Source organism: Homalodisca vitripennis, chromosome 2 (genome assembly GCF_021130785.1).
Source record: "Homalodisca vitripennis isolate AUS2020 chromosome 2, UT_GWSS_2.1, whole genome shotgun sequence".
Lineage (NCBI taxonomy): Eukaryota > Metazoa > Arthropoda > Insecta > Hemiptera > Cicadellidae > Homalodisca > Homalodisca vitripennis.
The window spans coordinates 159,958,779-159,975,320 of NC_060208.1; positions in this window are offsets into that span (position 1 = coordinate 159,958,779).

Here is a 16,542-nt window from a genome sequence, read left to right on the forward strand (position 1 = left end):
CATTGGGGAGTTGAAAACAAATCAATGGAACTGGACTCCTGTTGGTGTTTGATCACTATGACATTATTTTAGCCTACATAATTTTGTGTCAAATTTAATCCTTGACGAACATTAGGATGTTATTAAAACAAAAAACTACTTCTTTACAGGCTTGCAACCTCCTTTCATCCCCATATGAGTGGTTGATGATCATGAAAAAGACTTGTATTTATTTATGTATAGAAATATAGAATATAAGACGCGTGTGTGTGTGTCAAATGTCATAATTCTAAAACGTAGAGAAGCTAAAAATGAAATATCGTTGTTGTGAAACTTGCTGTCTCATTTTAACGTTGGTAAATGTTTATCGTTATTAAAATAAGGTATTGTATCTATGTAAGCCATGAGGCATAGATTTAAAGAATTTGTACTTTATGGGACACAGGGAAGATGTAGAATTAGTGATGAGAGTGAAAGTGAGGGCTCATTCTTAGAGACCTTCTCCTTTAGTCTCTGTCATGCAACAGTCTGGTTTTCGTAGGTTGAGAGAAAACTGTGTGTACAAATAACATTCCGTTACAATGGGGTAAAAGTGTAATAGTTGAATGCTAAAGTTATTTCCAGGAATATGCTCGCTCTATAGAGACGACTGATGTGTGGTGGAAAGGTTAAGATAAAAACGCAGCACTTACTGGCTTCATAGCCATGTTAAAATACATCTCGCCATGGAGGATTACAAACAATGGCTTCGAATATCAAAAGGTCGGTGGACAAACAGATTGATCTGTGATAGTAGCTACACTAGAAATATAAGAACGAAAAGATTATTCAGCAAAGAGTCGGGCATTTTACAGTGTGATTTATAAGGTTTATTATTCAAACTGTGCATTTTCGCGAACTTAGATTATCCGAGCGGAAACTCGGGGTATGACAACATGTTATTCTACTGAATACAGAAGGTGAAAAAGAAAAGGGCTAAACATATGTTTTAAATTCTCTAATATTTTACACTCGCAGAGACAATATTCTCTGACCAACCACCATGCATGTATTTCACTTTAGGGTCCTGATGAGTTCACAAAACGTGGAATTGGGGTACAATAATAAATAGTTTTAGTTTAGTTCGAAAATTAAAACAAAATTAATTTCACAGATATAAATTATGTTTGGCATTGAGCTGACTGAATATTTGCAAACTTAAATTGACATATTGTTTAAATTCTTTTGATGTAACGAGAGGTTTTGAGACCAACTTCTCATATTCACGGGTTTATAAAAGCAATTGTCCAGAATTTCAAAGACGAAACAAATTTATTTATAAAAAATCACAAATATTCGAAAAATAAATAAAAACAAGTAGGATAATATGCTTTGGTGGCTGGGTAAATTATACACAGTGATTCCATCTATAGAGAAATATTCAGTGGCACGTTGACAGTTAAAAAGTATTATTTTTTAAAGATAAATAAGAGTTGAAGCATGTCCTTGAGTATAAAAGTTATGAATAACGCATAATAATGATAAAACAACCTATGTATCTATGTTGGGTAATATAGATTGAATTGCGAGATTTTCAATTGTTGTTTATTGCTTACACGTATGTGTGAGTATACAAGGAAATAATATTTTAATTGTAAATGTAGTATATTATAAACTTTTATGAATTTAGTATTTGTCTAAAACAAAAATCTATGCACTTAGTAACTTTGGACATTGGTTCACCGATACTAAATGATTGGCTTAGCATTGAGAGGGACAATATTGCTTCGAATTTATCCACATATTAAACAAACTTTAGTTAAATAGTTATTACTTATAGTATTAAATATAATTCCATGTTTTTTAAAACTTTGTTTCTACCCTTATTGCAGTTGTATACTAAGTGTAGTAAATATTCATTGATTTCTTAAAATAGCGGAAAAAAATATTTTACCATTTTAGCTGTTTATGTTACTATAATTTCCAATTTAATACAAATATTAGGAAATTAGGGAGGTATTTAACCATTTACTTTAGTCTTTACAAGTGGAGAAGTTCATGTTTTTGCTCTTACACTGCGGCAATTTTTAAACTTCATCAACAGAAAACTATTTTAATCCATTTTATGCAGAGCGTATAGTTGGAGGTTATTTAGTGCTTTACGTTACAAAATGTACGTTATGAATAAAACACAAGGGAATTTTCTCAATTAAAGCCCGGTTTTGAATTATGTAATACTGTTATCCCTTGAGCATTTAATTTTATATTTCGAACAAATATAATTCGTATTTTCGTTAGTTTTAAACATAAAAAATTCTTGACATTGAAAAATTGTTTTAATGTAATTTGTTCATGCCTGTGCATATTAAATTGTGTTCATGCGTTAGTATAACAGTGTCAGTTATATTTGATGATTCTGTAAGAAAAATACTTTCAGATTCAATGAGAAATGCCGAAACTGAAAGACTTAATAAAGCACTTTGTATGGAGCACTGTGTATAAAGGCGATACGTTTGTTGACGTAGCTGGCAAACACGTGATATGTCCTACGTGTCTTGAAAATAGACAACTCTACGCAGACAACTTACTTACTTCAATCTGTTGTGGTGGAATAGCTTTAAAATAATGAAGGTGGCTTGAACGTGAAAATATTACCACATTACAATACCATTACTTAAAATTCGTTATAATATTATGAACGAATAATTCAAGAACGAATGTGTACTTTAAAATCATAAACTATATTTATAACAGCACCACGTGGTGGTTAAGTTACAATGGTACATAGAGATTTTGTATATCATAATTATTTCGATAAATAAATAACAGTGTGGAATCCTTGATGCCCTACAGCTATACAGCACAAAAGTACAATACAAAACTAGCGTTAAAACTTATTACAACTCTCTTCTTCTTTGGCCTTAATTTACATATATATCTCTTACTTATGTAAATATATTTTTAAAGTATTATTTGGATGTTAGAAGTGCTTGTTAATAAGGCAAACAGTCAACAGAAGTTTGCAATGCAAAGCAAGCGAGTCATGTTAGTTAAAGGGCTAAAATGTGGAGCTAAACAAGATATACGAGTCGACCACACTGTAACTTTGAGCTGGCCAGGGTAGGATAAGTCACGTTCCCTTGAGTATCATCACTGTGTGACTTTCTATCATCCACAAGTGTAAGGTATGAAGAGGCTAAGTTGTTGATATTATATTCTATATATCATACTGTCAGAAGCACTTGAGTCATATAATATTCTAATTAAGTATTTTAATTATCCTATCCTCATCAATGCTGTCACTGACCAATGATCTTATACTATTTGAGCTATAATAAAGTTACTTTCGTGAAAAACCTTTCAAATAATGTTTGGTCTAGTGACCATCTATGTTTTGGAATGAGTAAATTCTATGTCAAAAGTAAATTATTTTTATTGGATTTGGGCAGTAAGTCAAGCACGTTTTGAACATTGAAGCATCATTGATTATTCGCAGTCATAACCTCTCTCTGTTAAATTTTTACAAATCCATTATTACACACGCAAACACACACACACACACACACACACACACACACACACACACACACACACACACACACACACACACACACACACACATATATATATATATATATATATATATATATAAATTATATATACATACAGCCTTATAAATTATATATATATAAAATTATATATATATATATATATATATATATATATATATATATAATTTTGAGGGGCAAAAGAGTCGTACATAAAAATGCTACAAATAAAACTTTTGCTGCCCGTTATGGTCATTATGGCAGGTTAAACTGTATATTTAACTAACCACCATCAATTTCATTAAGTTTATTACAAAGCTGCATGAAGCTTAATTTCTACAAAAGTAATATCGAGTTTAACTATCGTGCATGTCACTATGGAGTGTATCTGAGATTTATAAAAAAATGACATTAACTTGTAAGTAAACATGATGCCAAAGAAAAATATCTAAGTAAATAAAAATGTAAAGGAAACAAAATACAATCGTGTGAAATATTAACATGTGAGATAATGTAGTCCAATGGAAGGAGCTATAGCCTTAAAATTTGTCATTTAGTCTCATCGAAGCCTACTACGCAATACATAGTGTGACGTACGATTATCTTGTTTTTAGTGATGCCCGGAGAGTTTTATTCTTTATTAATATCGAGTCCTCTTTCTATTCTTATTTATCAACACTTTAATATTGACAACATATTAGAATACTCATTTTATAAAAGAGACAATTATTAATAAGATATATTATTTGACTCATTATCGCTGTTGCCGTTTAGGCTAATATTTTATCCTTAAACTCTATTGGCACTTGAAATAGAATCGCCATCTTGTTCCAATTGAGCCTACCATTTGTTTTTTAATGTAATATGTATGGTCTTTACCGCAAATGTAATATCAAAAAAGAACTAAAATTGGTTAGCCATCAAAAGTTTTAATATCTTTAAATTAAGTTTTAACATATTTCATGACATCATACAGTTGGAAGTGATATAGAAATTATTGTTTTTACCAGAGCTAAACAGTCCAGGAACGACAACAACTTAGGTTAGTAAATGTTACAGAGCTCGTTAAACGTTTTTTACAAGCGTTTACCTCCGCTTGATTGTTGTCTGATTACTTTCACTTTAACAGTTAAATTTTCATTTCTCAGCAATTAACCTTAAAACGCTTAATTTTCTTAATTTTGTCCAAGTTCCTATAAATTTTAATTTTGTTATTATGTACTCAGTTGTTTAATTTTTTGACATAAATTTAATTGCTATTCTGAAATAAATTGTATTGTTTAAAAAGTACATTTTTCTGTTTTAAACCCTCAATATAAATAATGAATATGATATTTCTAAGAGAAGCTTTGTAACAGGGTGTATTTTTCTTTCAAAGGATAAATGTTGAATAAGTACCACATAAGTTTATTAAATTCGCTTTTTAATGTATTGTTTATTAGTTACTTAAAAATATGTTCAAGAGAGACGGATGATTTAGAGTATTTGAAAATATAGTTCATGAGACGTAAGGATTCAAAGGAATATTATTTTCCAAAATCTGTATTTATAATATGTATTTAATATTTATAGAGCTGCATGTTAATAGTTTGGCATGCTAGTTTATAAGCACTTAAATAAGTTACCTATATAACAAGAAAACTGATTTATTTAGCCAAAATGATTTCCTTAAACGCCTAAAGTCACTATGAAAATATCGAGAAAACAATATTGTTAATTGGAACTAAGAAATCTTTATTTTATAGTTGTGTACTATGGTATTGCAATATTGTGCAAGGAAAACCTAAATTTAAAATTAGTTAAGAAATATGTGTGCCATAAGCATGAAGAGCTGATTATCTGTGAAATGTTTATCGTGTAATAGTTACTTAAACGAATTAAAATAGGTACATAGTAAAGTATAAGAGGTCTAAATCAATAAAGTTTGGCTGAGAGTCTCTACGAGATACTCTGGACACAATTATATGAACAAGATGAAATTAAAGAAGAAATGTCGTTATTGCAGGGTCTTCACAACGTCTGGGCACTTGATAATAGACGGATTACAGTCTTAATTAACGAAACATAGAAATTTAGAAGCGTAGAGGAAGGATAAAGTGGAGGATTTGAGTAAGCAGACGTGAGCAACGGCTGGGTGTGTGGCCAACAACAATAAAGATGACCGAAACAACGAAACGCTACCATATCGATACCGATGTGTAAGGCTTTAATGTCCTAAATAAATAAATAACGCGACATTACGTATATATATAGAGAAAGGATTACCATAGTAGTCCATACCAGTAACCAAGAAAGCTCTGCTAGGAGCTACACGGACTTCGGGGTAATAACCCATGAAGGGAAACTAATTTCTTAGTTTTATTTTTTTTTAAGCCAAATTAAGCAGTTATACTGCGAGGCCGCACTACACGGCGTTCAGAGAGGACCCATACATGATGTGAGAGTATAAACACAGTTAGTTGTAAAACCACATATAGATGTTTCACTATATTATGTGGTTAATTATGAGATGTACCATGTGGTATTATTTAGGGGTGAAAACTGCATATGGAAGCTGACTTCTTGAATTATCCACCTCCACGTTAGGTGCTAATCCGATAACGAAAGGAGAGAGTTTTTAAAGTCTCGTTAAGCTGGGCTTGTATTTTAAATGAATTACTGGTCATCAGAATTGGCTGTCCTGAAAGAGATTTGGAATTCACGTCTGATCAGATTTCAGCTCCTGGGGGACAATGAAGTAGAAAAAAGCTTTTTTTAGTGAGAAATACACACGAAGCGCAGCACAAATGCGCTGGATCCACGAAGGATTCTTAGTTAAAAGTTCCTAATCATGATAGGGTATAGAGTGAAGGACAGAAAGAGGAGAAAGGTAAGTGGGATATGGCTGGGATGATGCCAATCCGATGACTGCAGCTGAAGACACTCATGCCCGGTCCAACACAGAGGATGGTTCACCAATAAGAGGGTAGGATGCCAGGAGAAGCACAGTCATCAGGGTTTTGTACAGTAGCGATATAACGCTGCACTGTTATTTTGTGCTTTTGTACATCAAGTACTAAATACAAGTAATAACGTGTCACATATATGCGTTTTTATATATGATCCTGAATACTTTGTTTTAGTGTATTAAGACTGGAAAACTAAAATATTAAGTTAAATGTTATCTAGGAACGTTTAGGAGGACTAAATTCAATTCAAATAAATTAAAAAAAAAACAATGGAAAAGTTACAAATGTTTTATCGTTTAATAAGCTGCTGGGTCTTGCAGCTGCAACAAGCTTAGTGATAAAGTAGGGGAGAAAGTGTCTTAACAGACTAGTTTATATGTAGCGCTGTACTCAGTGTGTTTGTTGACATAGCAGACAGAAGCGTGATATGTTGGACGTGCTTTGGAACTGCAATACGCGACCGAGAGAACTGCTTTTATCATCTCTATTATTATAAGTTGTTTCGAAACTCTATTTGGTGAATTATCAGTTCTTGGTTTATTTATTATTATGACTAAGGGAAACTTAGAATGATACATCAATCTCAATTACTCATTGACTGGATATTATTTAAATCTACCATTCGAGAACCAGGAAACAATGAACTTCTGTTTGTCCGCATCATATTTCGAAAGCGAACTGTCTAAAGGTTTACAATTTGAATTAAGTTTCATTTATACAAAAGTAACATTGTATTTCATGATGATTTATGACTCTCTATGGAACTTGGCTGAGTGATAGCAAACGTGTTTACATTGGTCCTAAAGGTAAAAATTATGGCAACGAAAAATTTTCAGAATAAATCAATCTTCATACAAACTGTTTACAATCATAGCATATTTTAATATATGTAATTCATTATATGACACACGTGGACGAACTATCAAAATAAAATTAGGTATAAACATTATATTTTGTACGGAATCTTCGATTCCTACTACATGGCACGTGTTTGTCGTACTTATATCCTCATTAAAAAACGGGCAGTAAATTTTACCAATATTTGCAACTTTGTATTGTAATCAGAGACCAGAATCGTGTCGTATAGATGATTTGATATGGTGGGATTCAACAACTATTTGTGTTTCCATATACGTTTCATAGACATAAATCTGTGATTCACTGATTAGGAAAAAAAAAACAAAATTATATATATATATATATATATATGTATATATATATATATATATTTATACATATATATATATACAGAAACAGGTTATTCTCTTCCAATAAGTAAACCACGGTATATTGGTTCAAAAAATTTATACATTTTCGTGTATCTAAGTACACTTCTTCCGATAAATATAAAATTTTGTAAATATTTACATAAATTATGGCATAGAAAGTAGGTAACAAATCAAAAAAGAAAAACAAACATTACAAACAAATAAAGTAGATCAGCAGTGTGTTTCATTACAGTAATAAATACTTCATATGCTCTCAGTAATATTTAAGGCATTGAATGGCGTTTATTTAGCAAATAATAATGTTCAATATATTAAACTAATACAAGTATAGCGTTTGCTACATATTGCTTTATATATTTAATTAATAAATGATAATGAGATAAAACATATTTTACAATATAAGTGGAATTCATAATACGCAGGATATATTCAAAAATAAATTACTCAATAAACTATCCACAAAGGTAAGTAATGGTACAGGAAGACACCTGTTTCTCTAGGTATCTAAACCCCAGAGAACTGATAAAAATGGGGTATGGAGTCTAAATGTTATTAACTATAAATAGTTTATTCATTATTCTAAATGTAACATTTATTTTTTGTTATCACACTTAAGTAATCCTAAGCCTACAAAGACTATAACAAATGCAGTTCGTTATTTGATTATTAAGGCCACATTCTGAAAACCTCATCATTTATAAGATACATAAGAGACACAGATTTTCCCTTTAGATAATGTTTTGTATATTTCCTACATCTCTTTTTTTTATTAAAAGTATTGCCTGACATAGGGTTTAGGGTAAGCTTTGAAAGAAAAGGAAGCGTCTTGTTCTAAATAAAACTAAGGTTTATAGGCAAGTCAGTGGCTATACTCGGTAATTCAGTTGTTTCTGCCAGGAGTTATACAAACGTTAATAAAGGTAAATATACTCATTCCTATTATATAAGAGTTATATTAAATGTAATGGAGTCCTTGGCTACCTCGTTGCTTACTCTATGAATCTATTTTAACTACGCATACAAAGTAAAAATTGTATAAATTAATAGTTTTCAGATAAACATTTCTTTTCTTGTAATAAGCGATTGACTAAAACTGCTTGAAGGGGTGCTAAGACTGTATTTCACTGGCTAATTGTTATGCTGCCAAGTCCAGAAATAAAGGGGAATCTTGTAATGTAAGAGGCCAGACGAATGCACTGAACCCAGGGAAAAGGATATTATAAACTTCTGAATAATGGATTAAATTACAAAGAGAATATCGGGTGCCTGCAAACAAATAATTTTCTATCTATTTTCACTGAAATTTTATCTATGTTTTACACTCACTAATACTTATTTAATTGATCTGTTAATATATTTTGATTAAGTTACAGTCTTATTATAAATGTATTGTCCTAAATTTCCCGTTCCTGCTCATTTTAAATTTAAACCTAACTTTTGACATCAGTTATATGGTATGAACCAAAATTCTATACGCTTTATTTAGAATTCAAAGAGCACTTCTGCTGTTGGGTAAATCTATTAGAAGCGTATTTATAGTCCCCGATAACCTCATTCAAGTTGAGCTGGGTTCCATTATAGTCCACTTATCTCTTATTAAATTTGTTAAGAGGTTTTGGCAAATGTGTTCAGAACGGGCAGTTTATCGAACATTATAATCAAGTATGTTATATACCAACGAAAGAACTACCGTGTATAAACTGCTTCGTGCTTAGACACGTAACACATAAAGAGTCTGTATATCGTCAAAAACAAGAACAGAAATTTTTAAACACACTATTTGTTACGCCACATCCGGGTATTCAAATTGCACTATTAATATATTACAGCTATACAATTGGAACATAAGGCTCGTATTTAAAACTTGGCAGATACAATTCAAACGAATATTGATATTTCATACTATATAGTATTATGGCATATAAATTTGGTATAATACATCATTCTAAGTTAATATATTAGAAGGCAACGAGGGCCAGATCAGCTCTAAATAACGATTATAAGTGATAAAATATGGGCATTTTAGGAATATTTTGTACCTGTAAAAACATTCTGCCCCATTTTAAAGACTCCAGACTGCACTCTCGGCTCATTAACCATTATGTGAAGAGATCTGTCTAACTAAAACCGTTCTTCGTAAATATTGATTTCAGGGTTTTAGTTCTACTTTTAATATGATCAAATTGTATTTATTTATTATATCTAAAATATATAAATTACACATATTAAATATAATATTATTTTTTTTTATATAAATATATTATTTCTTTACATATTTACTTTAACGAAACTTTTTTTTATGAGGAAAGCGAACATACAAAATATATAATACGACTAGAATACAAGGTAGTTACTAGACCAGGGAATAGTAATACAGCAGTAAAATATATAATGTGTAATTATATAAACGAACAGTAATTGAAAGAGGAGATAGGTTCGTGTTTTCTTCAAATCATCCCAATTAGAGGGAATTTAACTCAAACGGTCAACAATGGTCGTTTGTCAGACGTACTCATTATCTGTGAACCTGACCTGCTTCAATTAATGTATTGAGTTCTTTGTGACCTGTACCATTATTTATAGTTAATAACACCACATTTTAACATACTGTAAATGTAATTTATGTTAAATTATAAATAGGGTTTATCATAATAATTTCAGTTCTTTGGATACTTTTATTTTAAAAAAGGCTTGTTTTGTCCAAACAACATTTTAGAAGGAGGTCGCTCTATTTCACCCTTCAACTAACATTAGCTGCTAAACAAACGTTTACTTGAAGCACACAGTGATGTTGGGACTTAGCGGTCGTCGTCATGGCTTTCACAAGATTTCCCATAGGAATTGTTACCTGCCTTTTGCTACTTTTATGAATTTTGTTCTTTTTAATTTAATTTTATAATATTAAATGCATTAGAAGGTCCGTTTAAAACAACATTTTTATTGTATGTTCTATGTTTTATGTTAATCGTTTTGAAATAAACACAATGAATTTCTTATTATATTTTTATAATTCATTTACATTTCTAATTTTATTTGTTTATAACCATCTCAATCTGAACGCAATAAAGGTAGTAAGCTTTAGAATTTCTTTATCATCGGTAACTCCTTATTTCGTTAGCTTTACACGTCCTTAATATTCAATTTGAAAATTAATTAATAAAATATAAGTTGAACTTAAAGTAAGAAGTTTATTGTAATTTATAGAATATAGGATACCATGTAAAGACACCAAATATAGTGTATTAAAGGGGATAACAAAAATGAATTTTTAGTGTCTGCCTATCTGACCGCACGATATTTTGGGAATAACTAACTCGTAGATTTAAAATTTAACATCAAGTGCGATGATTAACACGACTTCATGAACATTTTTAATTGATCCATTATGCAAGAGATACCATTTTTTATAAAATATATTTGTAAACACCTTAAGTATAAACATCTGACGTTTTTATTTGCAGTATGTTAACTATACCAATTGCTTAGAATTGTGAATATTAAAGTCCTGTAATGGAAATAACAATGTAACTTTTAGTTCCAACAAACATTGCAGCAAACCAATAGAGTTTATTATACAAAATAAATAACAAATAACATGTTATGATTATATTAAACAAATAGTTATTACGAGTACGTTTAAAAAAATTGAACTAAAATGTTCCGTAAGGCCACGCATAAAAAATAATATGACGTCATTTTTATTGTATTGAATAAAATTAAAGTATTACGAAAAACTGTTGTGACTACGTGAAAAAGGTTTTATTCAAGATTCGTTAATACAATTAATTGGTTGTATTCACTTCTTGTGTAAATTAAAGATATAACCAAGGCAAAATAGATTTGTTTAGTATATTTAGATAATTTTATATTAAAAAAGTATCTTTTAATGTTTCTCCAAGCTGTTTCATGTTAATGGGTGAACATTCGTAAAGCATATGCAGGTTCTTGAAATTAATATTCCTAAGGAAATATAATATTACAAAAAAGGTTTATTGCTTATACGTGATATACGTATTTGACATAGTTTTCGTTACATCTACTTTGATTTTATAAACTTTAATAACAAAACTTTTAAGAAAAATCGAGACATCCTATCAAATTTTAATGAGTGAGAATTAACACTAAGTTTTTCCGGTTGTAAACTTGTTAAGAATAACTAAGCTGCGAACGACCCCACGTCTCCTCCGGTCGTACATGTCTGTGGGTCTTGACGGGTTCGCTAGGCCTACTTACGAAGTAATCAAATTTAAAGTTTGCTATTCTGCAAAACTTTACTTCTCTAAACTCTTCCAACACCTTCAAAGAACACATTACAGTTCATATGAATGTACTTACATTAACTGATGTACTTATTTATAGTTATATTCGTAACATTTTATATGTTTATAGTAAAATAGAAAACATGTCCTCGTTTACTTTAAATTAGTTATATAAACGAGCATTAGTATGTTATTGCGTAACGTTATTATTACATAGTACTACGTAACTCAGTAAATTAACAATATTTCTTCAGACTTATTCGACAAAAACGTAAACTGCACGTGTGGCAGAAATTGCGCAGTAAGTTTAAACTAATAAGTTTAGTGTAACTTTCTTAGTATAAAAAATCTGCACAAAATTGATGGCCGACAATTCTAAATTTTTTAAGACAAAGATCATTATTAGTAAATTTTATTGTTTGTAAAACGAAAACTTCATCCACTTTACTTAAAATTACTAAATTAATCTAAAATGATATTTTTAACACTTCACTTACAACTATTAAATTGTATCGTTTTACTTTAAACCTTTTCATAAGTTGTTTGAAATAGCTTGCCAATTTTTTAGGTTTAAATTTAGATTTATATCTTACAATAAGATAGGTACACTTATTTCTCAAATTTGAATGACACCCAATAGGCAATGTTACTGGATTATACCTTATACTCTATTCAAATATACATAAGAACAGCACAATAGTGTTATTATTTGGAGCCTATATGGAAAACTAATTTAATTATAACATTTGGAACGTATGAGATCAGCCTCAAACTTAAACTTAAATGTTTTTATTTTTTAGCCAGTAAGACTAGCTAACGTACTCGTCTAAGATACATGCAAATTGTACCTCTGTGTCAATTTGAGTCGAAATTAAAAATAATTTGCTTATCATGTCTGTAATTATTTCCAGAATATTAAAGATATTAAGGTTTTTAAAATAACCCTAGCTTATCCATTACATATACGGGAGTTTCCCGGTTTATTTGAGGGTGCCTTGTGATACTCCTCTATGAATTCTCTGAGACAAATTCACTGCCGAGATATAGAGTTGGTGAGTTCATAATGAAGACCATGCATATATTTGCAGACTATAAATTTATACTTTTAATTTTGTGATAAAGAAACTTAAACCTTAATCCTTAACCGAAGTAACATTTCCAATTCTTCATTAAATAATTTAATCGTACTCTCTCAATAATATTGTAATATTAAGAAAAGATGCTAGAAATTAAATATATGTAAATTTACTTGTCATACATCAATTATAGTGAACAATACTTAGACGAAACTACAAAAACCTTTAATTCGGACGTACATAGCATGTATGAAACACAAATCCTACTTTTATTGTAACTTTTTGACATACGAATTCATCAAGCAAGTATAACAATTTTTGTTAGCTTAGAATTAAAATAAATCAGTCCATACCACTATGCAGTTGTTGTAGCGGATAGCAATAATGTATGGGATTACCACAGCTTAATTAGCAGTGAAACGACTACGATTAGCTCGGGGAATGTCCTCAATTTAATTTGATGTCTCATTAGGAATCAAACAATGTAATTTGCTAACTAATGGAATCAAATTTGATCCTTCAAACTAGCTCTCTAGTTACATGAGGAAACAGCTCAGAAATAAATATCTTCAATAACAGGCTTTTTAATAAACATTCATTTGAGGTTTAAAATTATACCACTTTAATTTATATTATATATTTTAGATGAAAGAATATAATTAACTTACACTTTTGACATACTTTCTTTAGGGCAAATAGAACTTTAAAAAATACAGTTTTCCTTTTTTATTTTGGCATTTAGTGAAGAACCAAACTCATTAGTCTCAAATTTAAAAAAAATATATTACATTCTTGTTTAACTAAAATTTTCGTTAAGTCTAACTTAGTTTTTTATATATGTTATAGATACAAAAATGAAATAAAATAATATAAATGAAACAAACTTTTTTTGATCTTAATTGCTAAAATAATAGTTTTTATGTATCAGAAAAACTATAATACTAAACCCCAAACATCTATATCTCAGTATTTTGAAGATCATGTCAAATTTGCCTAATACATAAATAATTTACTAAATGTATACTACAAATAGTGCATTATATTATGATAAAACAAAATTGAATAACGTCATTAGGAATAAATATCGTGAGCGAAGAAACTATTGAAAATCCCAGTCTTCTTTCTTCTCAATTTATTCAACAATTACACCGTAGCCATATCTAATTTTCATACTGGCTGACATATTTCCAAAATCGTTGTTTTTACATATTTACACCATATGGTATTTTAATTGTAATAAAAATTATGTAAATATTTATTAATTGTGGAGTCGCCTTCGGTTTTGAAAGGCCTCGCACGAAAAATAAATAAATAGGAAATAATATGTATTATTTCCTCACAAACCAAATAAAATTTTACTGAGTTTATTTCAGAACGAACATTCTTCCCAAGATTTTCGAAATGTATGCCTTATATCATTACAATATTTTCTGACACTTAAAGTGTTGGAGGGGAAATGCAAACAGAACTCACATCGAGCTATGCATAATTAATCAAATATAACAAATACCAGAATAAAAAAAGACGTGCTCTCTATAATTAATAGGGATACGTCTTAATTAAAGGTGTAACAGCATCAACACTCGAGGTTTTTCTGACGTAAGGATCGTCATTACCGAACTGCTCGTTACGGCATGACACACTCTGCAGTGAGCAACCCTTCTTAATATGTCACACACGTACAAATTGGACGTACTCTGCTTTAGAAACTGCTCCAAATCTCATGTTGTGATGGTGTAGTAAGATCAAGTACGGTACAGAAATACTCAAATACATTAAGATGTTTTATCCAATGCCGTAAGGAGGAGCTGTTGTTGTTTCAAACATTTGATTATTTGTAGAATCTTGGAGCATTGGAAAAACTAGTTATTGTAGTATCACTAGATAAAGAAATACGACGTTTTCCAATATATAATTTTTTATTTCGTGCAAGGCCTTTCTGAATCAAAGATTCCATCATCAGGCACTTCACAAATTTGTGAAGTGCCTGATGATGGAATCTTTGATTCAGAAAGGCCTTGCACGAAATAAAAAATTATATATTGGAAAACGTCGTATTTCTTTATCTAGTGATACTACAATAATTTGATTATTTAATTAATCATTGTAGTTGTTCTAGTATTTACTCTTTGTTATAAAGTTTTTATTTGCTGTGTATCATGCAATATTGGTTATTACTTCGCTTATGTAATTATTTGCGTCATGAACCATTCCACCCTATCCAAAAAATCCTTCTAAATCTGTTTAGCATATCAACTGAATCTGAAAGATAATATGCGCACGAAATTTTATGTAATCATGTCATCTCTATTAATTTTGTATTATTTCAAGATTTTATTCCCAATGATTCCTTATTATTTTACAGAAATATATCAAAATGACTAGCATTGAATTTTACTTATTGGTCCCTTATAACGCAACGATTTTGGCAACAGAGAGTATAACTAGTTAGTTATGATTATGAAAGGAATATATCAATAATATGTATAAGCATGGACTGGATTTTATCGATAAAATGTATTTTATATGAAAACAACTAAGATAGTGTATAAATTCATGTAGGATATTATCGAATACTATCTCTCTTGAATAAATAAAACAGGAAAATTCATGGCTATTTTAATGATAATATACAAAATTACGGGAAAATTTTACAAATCTATGTATGAAATATTGCTTTAAAATCGGTAATAGACATCTCTTATATTACCTACCAATGGCTATACTGCTATATTTATCAGATTAGATTTTAAAAGAAAATCTGCATTTGCAGCAATTTATCACAATTAATATTTCCTGTTATTATCACCCATGTATAGAAATATATTTTTTGGAAATAAGTATACACTGATATAATACCATAAGTTTATTTCCAACACTTGCTTATAATTTAGATACAGCTTGTGCTTGTGATAAAACTTTAAATATTATGTGCTGTATATCAAGTAAGTATGTTTTTAAATATTTATGAAGCAGAAAATGTTTGAGGCCACAAATTATATATATATATATATATATATATATATATATATATATATATATATATATATTTCTGTAGAAATTCGTAATACCTACTCAAGAAATGAATTTTAAGAGCACTAAAACATATCATTACTAAGATCCATCATGTTTTTAAAGCTTTCAGCGCCCATGAGCTTCCAGCTTCTGGCTTCTAACATGTCTCACCACTTTGGAGTTGTTGAGCTCTTATAGATTCCATAACATGTCTTATGATCTTATGGGTGGGGACGTCTCCCCATCCAAAAAAATAAACAACAAATTCCTCGGGTAAGAAGGTAGTTCAGATCCTCAGAAACCACTGTACAGATGACAGCTCATAGCCTTTAGTAACATATAGCCTCTCACACGCCGGGGCTTAGCGATTTCCGGCCAATACAATGTTTTGGAATTTGATACCTTGCACTCCTAAGAGTTTCTGGTCTATTTCAGATCCAAACATTTGTATGTTCCTGGTCAATGTAAAATAGATTATGTAGGCTAGTCGTCAGCCCCTGGCAAGTTAC